We start from the raw sequence: 8,280 nt of genomic DNA on the forward strand, positions 1-8,280 counted from the left end.
CTTAACACAGTACACTCTCATCCCAACCCTTGGAGCCCTAAGCCACGACAATCACCCACATCTTCAACCACCACCAACACTAATCGATGAGAAAATGTTACAAACATGTTGAAGGTACTCTCATTTCATTTCTTTTTGGTTTGTTTGGTTACCCAGAAAATGAGAGAAAAAAACATAAATTAGGTTTAAATTTTTTGAATTTAAATCTTGAAATTTTTTGAATCCAAAATCTTGAATTGGTTGATTGGATTGTTTCAGTTATATATAACTTACTGATTTTTATGTTTGATTGAGAAAATCGTGAGAGGAATTTGAAAAACGCAAAGGCCCTACTATCCTAAACCCTAACTCTTTAAACAATCCATTATTGAGGCTTTCTCCATTGTAAGAAACCTCAGGGTGCACTTGTTTTATCCATTATCAACTTCTAGAATTGATTGCGTGGGGATGCCTAAAGGCATCCATTCCTCTTCGCAACACCTAATCAACTTAGAATATGAGTATAATTTTTTTCTCTGGGTTATGAACTTGAATATCTTTGTTGGATTTCCAACCATCGCTTTATTGATTTCTCTCCAAACTTCGTTGATGATTTATTGAAGGTTGATGTATTTTGTTATTATTGTTAATAGCAGTTGGCTTCCAAATCATTGAACATGCTCCAACCATAACGTTCGAAGCTTTTTCGTATCAGCTTGATGAAGATATGATCATTACTGGATTTGAGAATGGGCGCATTAGGTGAGAAGTGTTGGAAAGGGGGAGGTTCTCCACATTTTTTACTTTATCTGATCACAAGTTTCATTTCTTATATTAGTCTGATAGACATATTACAGAAGAGAGTAATCCAACCAATTATAGAGCATTCAAAATATTTGTTTGAACGTCTTGGTATGTTTTGTCTGCTTTTCTTTGGAGTAAACTGTTAACCAAACTTTCATAAACTTTATGCGGAAATAATTATTTTTGAAAAACAATTTTTGATACATAAAAAAAAAATGGAAGTATTAAAATAATGATCATATTCTTACCTTGATCCATGAAGTGAGATTGAGTCACCTTGTGAATTGTATTGTCAAGGTCTTCAACTCACTACTCTCATATAGTGGATGGGTCACTTGTGTGGTGTATGTTGTTAAAAATAAACAACAAGAAAGAAAAAGACATAAGAATGAGAGTGTGACTTGGGACCTCAATTTATAATAAGTTATACATCTCTTAGTCTTCCTATCAAAGACTATATGGGAGTTATACTCATTATTTACACCCATTATGTACAAATTAATGGGTAATGGTAGGTTATGAACTTGAATGCATCTATATAATTGCATAGGTTATACTTTTCCATTTTTCTCCATTACTCAAACATAATGTATAAAATAAATTTCATAATGATGGGGTTACAAAAGTTGTAACACCACATTCATATGAGTTAAATTTTCTAACTCCCCATTTGTAATTTGAGTCTTCCATACATAAGACTCTTGGATGCCCAATCAATTGATTCACCTACCTATCAATTGATACCCTTAAATAATATTCATATAAATATAAATATATATGTGATTACTACTTAAAACATGTTATTTTGTAGCTTGTAATTAGCTCTTTTAAACACCCTTGAGTAGTAATTATTACCTTTTAACTCAATTGGCATGTTAAGGACCCTTGCAATCGTTTCTAATCAAATTGTGTTAAGTTTTGGTGTTTTTGATAGCTTTTTGCTTACCAAAGCAATTTAAGAATGAGGGAGAGCTGTATATAGTTCATGGAAAAGCTTTTGGAAGCTCAAATTCATGAAGAAACCAAGCTTTGGAGCCTCATAGTCCTTTTCCAAAGTCGTTCAAAGTATGCAAGGAAAAAGCAATGGAGAGAGGAAAACGGAGTAAGCAAAATAGAGGACAGCAGCTGCAGTCTTCCTTTGCACTTTTGGAGCACTTCCCGAAGTCCATTTTCTACATACTATATACCATTTCAAAGCTCAGGAAGTCAAGAATCCAACTCTTCAAACCGTGTATGATTTGGAGCTGAAATGAGGAAGATATGGCCTTCGGAAGACAACTGCATCAAGTTGAGGGACAATTTCGCACCTTGCGAAATTGGAACTCCAACGTGCGAAATTTAAAGTGGATGGCAGCTGAGTAGTCACGGTGAAGCCCAGCATTCGAAGTTGATTTTTCAACTTGTGAACTTGGATCTCAACATGCGAAAGTGGATTCTAAGTTGCGAAATCAACTTGCGAAATTTTCGCAAATCACCATGCAACGTGCGAAACTGGGATATTTGTGCCGACTCTTTTTCTTCTGATATTTTTGTGTCTAAATTTCCATTTTGTCCTTGTATTCAACCACTGATGTAATTCCTTAGCTAGGAAGTATCCAAGGAAGGGTAAATTACCTTCCTATATAACTCTCTTGTAAACACTAAAAAGGGGACTCTCGGGGAGCTTTTTCCAAGAGACCAACTTATGTATATTTTACACTTAGTGAAATACAGAGATCTCTTTTGCTTTCTTTTTCTCTCTGCTATTTTCTTTTTCTTGGAAGCCAAACAACCTCTGAAGATGTTTTTCCAGAGGATGAGAGGCTAAACTTTTGGTTTCTTGGAGTGAAGGAAGCTAGGTGAAAAGTCCAGATGCAAAGGTGGAAAACTCTTGTGCATTAAATACAGGTAGTTGGAGTTCATTAATGGTTTTTAAATCTAAAGTTTTGCTTTAAATCCCTTAGAATCACTTTGAATGGCCAATACATGGTAAGCTTTAGGTCTCTGTGGATACTTATTGCTAGATCCACATTAGACCATTAGTTATCATGTACGAGCCATTGGAAATTGGCTCAAGGTGAAGACCCTTAGTGTCTAAAGCCATTAATGGAACTTGACTACCACTTCTATTGACTTTTTATGGATTAAATCTTCATTGTTAAACCTATACCGGTTCGAGAAACAACCATCATTTATGTTGTTGACCCTAATGCGAGAAGAAAAATCCAGAATTTCCCACTTTGCATCCTGAACTTGATCCTAACAACCTCTAGTTCTGGGAGACTTTCTTTCTTTCATTTCTACCTAGTTCTATATTAGTGTAGTTCCAAACACCACTTTCAAAACAAATTTTATTTTCTTTTAAACTTTAAGTTTTTGATAAAGGAAATCATCAGACTCAATTTCTAATCTAGAGTCTATCACTGGTAGAGTGAAAACCCATCTCTGAGTTCGACCCTAGAGCTGCTATACTATAGTAGCTTTGCTACGCCAGTATAAGGTCATAGGATTTATAAATATTTTTTATTAAAACCACTAACTGGGCATGAATTAATATGGCCACACATTATAGGAAAAAAGCTAACAATCTCCCACTTAGCCTACATAATTATATTTGTAATAGATTAAAACATAATATGGCCATAACAATTTCTCAAAATAGGCATCCTTTACTTTAAGATTATGTTTCATGGAACCACTAACACCAAATCATTGAAATGATTGGATCACACAACGATCCATTATTCTTTAAGGATTATAGTACTAGCACCTCCATTAACACGAATCAATGACTTTTATGACATTAGCAACATTAAGGTGATAATGCTAATTCATTCACATAATAGTCTCATCAACTTTTAAGCATCTAGATTGTGCACAAAAAGGATGTATAAAAGTAACATAATAATCATCAATATATCATAATCAAGAACTTTATTCTCATTATAATGTGATCACATACATTACACTCTCAATTAATCTAAAATTGAAAAACTTGCCACCAAGCCCATGTGCGCAACATAATCCATAAAAAGCTTAGGTGGAAAACCTTTTGTCAATGGATCTGCTAACATGAGTGTATTTTGAATATGTTCAATAGAGACAACTCCATTTTGAACTTTCACCCTTACAACCAAATACTTGATATCAATGTGCTTTGATCCTCCTGTAGTTTTATTATTTTTAGAGAATCGGACAGTAACACTATTATCACAATATATTCTCAATGGTCTCATTATCGAATCAATAACATGAAGCCCTGAGACAAAGTTTCTCAACCATATTGCATGACATGTGGCTTCATAACATGCTACATATTCTGCCTCCATATTAGAAGAAGCTATCAATGATTGCTTATGACTCTTCCATGAAATAGGTCCATTTGATAACATAAAAATATATCCCCAGATGTAGACTTTCTGGTATCCTTACAGCCAACATAATCGAAATCAGAATAACCAATAATCTCTAGATTATATGTTCTTCTGTATGTAAGCATGTAGTCCTTAGTCCCTTGCAAATAACGCAATACTTTCTTAACTGCTTTCCAATGATCAATACCTGGATTACTTTGGTATCGACCAAGCATGCTTACCACATAAGCGATGTCTGGTCGAGTGCATACTTGAGCATACATGATACTCCCTACTGCAGAAGCATAAGAAATTTTGTCCATTTGTTTCTTTTCAAGATCATTTTTGGGACATTGAAGTTCACAAAATATGTCTCCTTTCACAACAGGAGCAACACTACTAGAACAATTTTGCATGTTGAATATTTTAAGAACTTTTTCAATATAGTTCTTTTGGGATAATCCTAATAATCCACATGATCTATCTTGATGAATTTCAATTCCTGTCACATAGGATGCTTCACCAAGATATTTCATATCAAAATTCTTGGATAAAAATTGTTTGGTCTCCAAAATCATTCCCATATTGTTGCTAGCAAGCAACATATCATCAACATACAATACAATAATACAAATTTTGCTCCCACTGATCTTAAGGTATATACATTGATCCACTAGATTCTCTTTGAAACCAAAAGTGATGAGAATTTCATGGAACTTAAGATACCATTGTCTAGAAGCCCGCTTTAGACCATATATGGACTTTTTAAGTTTACATACCATATGTGCCTTGCCTTTATCCTGAAAACCCTCAGGTTGATCAATATAAACCTCTTCATGCAAGTTACCATTCAAAAAGACAGTTTTAACATCCATTTGATGTAACTCTGAGTCAAAATGAGCTACTAAAGTCATGACTATTTTTAAGGAATCTTTCTTGGAAACAGGAGAAAATGTTTCTTTATAGTCAATTCCTTCTTTTTGAGTGTATCCTTTTGCAACTAACCTGGCCTTGTATCTTTTGACATTGCCCTTAGAATCATGTTTGGTTTTAAAAATCCATTTGCAACCAATAGTTTTAATTCCTTTAGGTAATTCTACAAGATCCCAAACTTCATTATCTTTCATAGGATAAAGCCATAGAGTTGAATTTTCACTATTGATGGTTTGATCATAAGAAGTAGGATCACTTTCCAAGCCAACATCATAATCACACTCATTAAGATAAACTTCATAGTCATTTGATATAACAGGTCTTTTCTCTCTTTGTGATCTATGTAAAGATACTTCTGTAGTTGGGACATTCTTATTTTCATTACAAGAAACCTCTTGAGTCACACCATATTCCATCATTGGTGTTGATGCTTCATTAGAGGTTAACTTTTTAAGCTCAGTTCTCCCACTAAAATATTCATTTTCCAAAAACACAACATGTCTAGTTTCAACAATTTTAGGGCCCTGACCTTGACAATAAAATTTAAAACCTTTTGATCTTTCAGGATAGCCAATGAAATTACAACTTATGGTTATAGAATCCAATTTCTTTATTTGTGGGTTAAAAATTTTAGATTCAGCTGGACATCCCTATACATGTAAATAATTCAAAGTCGGTTTCCTACCCATCCATAACTCATAAGGAGTTTTGGGTACAACCTTACTAGGAACACGATTGAGAATGTGAACAACAGTTTTCAATGCTTCACCCCACAAAAATTCAGGCAAGGTTGAGTTACTCATCATACTTCTCACCATATCAATTAGAGTACAATTTCATCGCTCTGCTACACCATTTTGCTATGGTGTTCCAGGCATTGTGTAGTTTGCAATGATACCATGCTCTCTTAAAAATAAGGCAAAAACACTAAGATGTTGACTTGATTCGGTGAACTTACCATAATATTCACCACCTCTATAAGATCTTACACTTTTAATTCGCCGATTGAGTTGATTTTCAACCTCAGCTTTATAAATCTTAAAAACATCTAATGCTTAAGATTTTTCATGAATAAGATACACATAAGAATACCTTGAAAAGTCATCAATAAAACTAATAAAGTACTTATGTCCGTTGATAGTTGGAATTGAATAAGGTCCCCAAATGTCAGAATGAATACATTCTAACAATGCAGTAGCCCTTAAGGCACCCTTTTTCTTAACCTTAGTATATTTCCCCTTTATGCATTCAACACAACTAGTAAAATCAGAAAAATCAAGTGAAGTCAAGATTTCATCTTTAATAAGATGTTCCATCATTTCTCTTGAAATGTGACCCAATCGCTTATGCCACAATATGGATGAATTTTCATTCACTTGATTTCGTTTTTTATGGAATTCATGCACATGATAAGATAAAAGAGACTGTGAATGTTTGCAATCTAAATTCAATGAATAAAGATTACTACGTAAAGTGCCAGAGCCAACCAAACAAGAATTATAGAACAAGGAAACTCCTTTATTTCCAAACTTCAATTCATAACCATAAGAATCAAGTCTTGGAACTGAAATTAGGTTTCTAGTAAAAACAGGAACATAAACTGTATCTACTAAATCCATAATGAAACCAGTATCCAAAATTAAACAAAGAGTGCCAATAGCCTCAATTTCCATTTCTGTTCCATTTCCCAAAGTAATGGTTCACTCTCCTTTACTTAGTCTCTTGCTTGTAAGGTATCCCTACAATGAATTTGTTATGTGAATGCTTGCACCAGTGTCAATTCACCAAGAGTTTGGTGGTATATCAACTAAATAAGATTCATAATACACTAAGCATTGAGTTTTACCTTTCTTTTCCAACCAAGCCTTAAAGCCTAAAGCCAAAACAATCTCTTCTTTTGTGACCTTTCTTGTGGCAAAAATGACATTGTATCTTGATTACTACTCAAAAAGTGCTATTTGATAGCCTCTAATTAATCCTTTTAAACACTTTTGAGTAGTAGTTAGTGCCTTTTAACCCAATTAGCATGTTAAGGCCCCTTTCAATCAATTCTAATCAAAATGTGTAAGTTTTGGTGTTTTTGTTAGAATTTTGATCACCAAAGCATTAGGAGATTGAGGAGAGTTATATGGAATCCTTGGCAAGCAATGGGAAGCTTAGAGGAATGAAGAATCGAAGCCTTGAAGCACTTTTTCCATAAGCAAAGTCTGGAATGCAAAGGGGAAGCAAAGAGAAATCAGCCATGGAGCATTCTTGATGACAGTCATTGCAGCTACTTTTGGAGCACTTCCTGATGTCCAATTCATGCATACAATAGGTCATTTGAAAGCTTAGGAAGTCAACAATCCAATGCCTCAAACCGTATGCAATTTGGATTTGAAATGAGGAAGTTACAGCCTTTGGAAGACAACTGCTCCAAGCTGAAGGAAGACTTCAGAAAAGTGCTGTGAAATCAGCCCTTTGTTGCAAGATATTTCGCAACACTTTTGCACAGTGCTATGGAACTCCCCTGAAGCTTCACACCGCGATGGAAGCCAAACACCACAAGATGGAAGTCCACTTTGCAAAGGTGTTGAATCAGCAGGATGCTATGAAGAAATTTCGCAGCTCTTCTTGTGCACCTGCGAAATTTCGCAGACCTCACTTTTCACCTGCGAAGTGGTCCTAAGTGCTTCCCGATATTTGTAACCGACACTTGGAGATATTTTTCATTAGATTTTTGTTGCTTAAATGCCCAAATTCTCCTTGTAAGTCACCAATGATAGGATTCCTTAGTTTCTAAGTTAGGAATTTGGCTAAAATATCAATGTAATAGTTGATTATGTGATTTTGGTATAAAGGGAGCCCGAGGAGCCTGTTTTGAGGGTGTGAGGGTGATGAACCTTTTGTAAAGTTTCAAAGAAAGAAATACACAGAGCTTTAGCTCTTTTCTACCTTACCTTCTCTCTTTGATTGTGTTTTTACTTATTTTACCAAGTTATGCACTCTCTGAGGAGCTTTCCCCAGAGAATGAGTAGCTAAACTTTTTAGTTCCTTGGAGTTAAGGTTGCCGGGAAAGGTTCCAAGTGCAAGAATCAGAAGCTTTGTGGTTTCAGCTATGAATGAAGAGTAAGTGTGTCCCGTGAATGGTTTCTAATGTTTTTAGTTAACTTAAAACACCTTGGAGTCACCTGGGCCAACACTTGGTAAGGCAAGTGATCTCTAACCATGGAGATTCACTAGTTTACCCCTT

This window comes from Vitis riparia, chromosome 1, assembly GCF_004353265.1.
Source record: "Vitis riparia cultivar Riparia Gloire de Montpellier isolate 1030 chromosome 1, EGFV_Vit.rip_1.0, whole genome shotgun sequence".
Classification (NCBI taxonomy): Eukaryota; Viridiplantae; Streptophyta; class Magnoliopsida; order Vitales; family Vitaceae; genus Vitis; species Vitis riparia.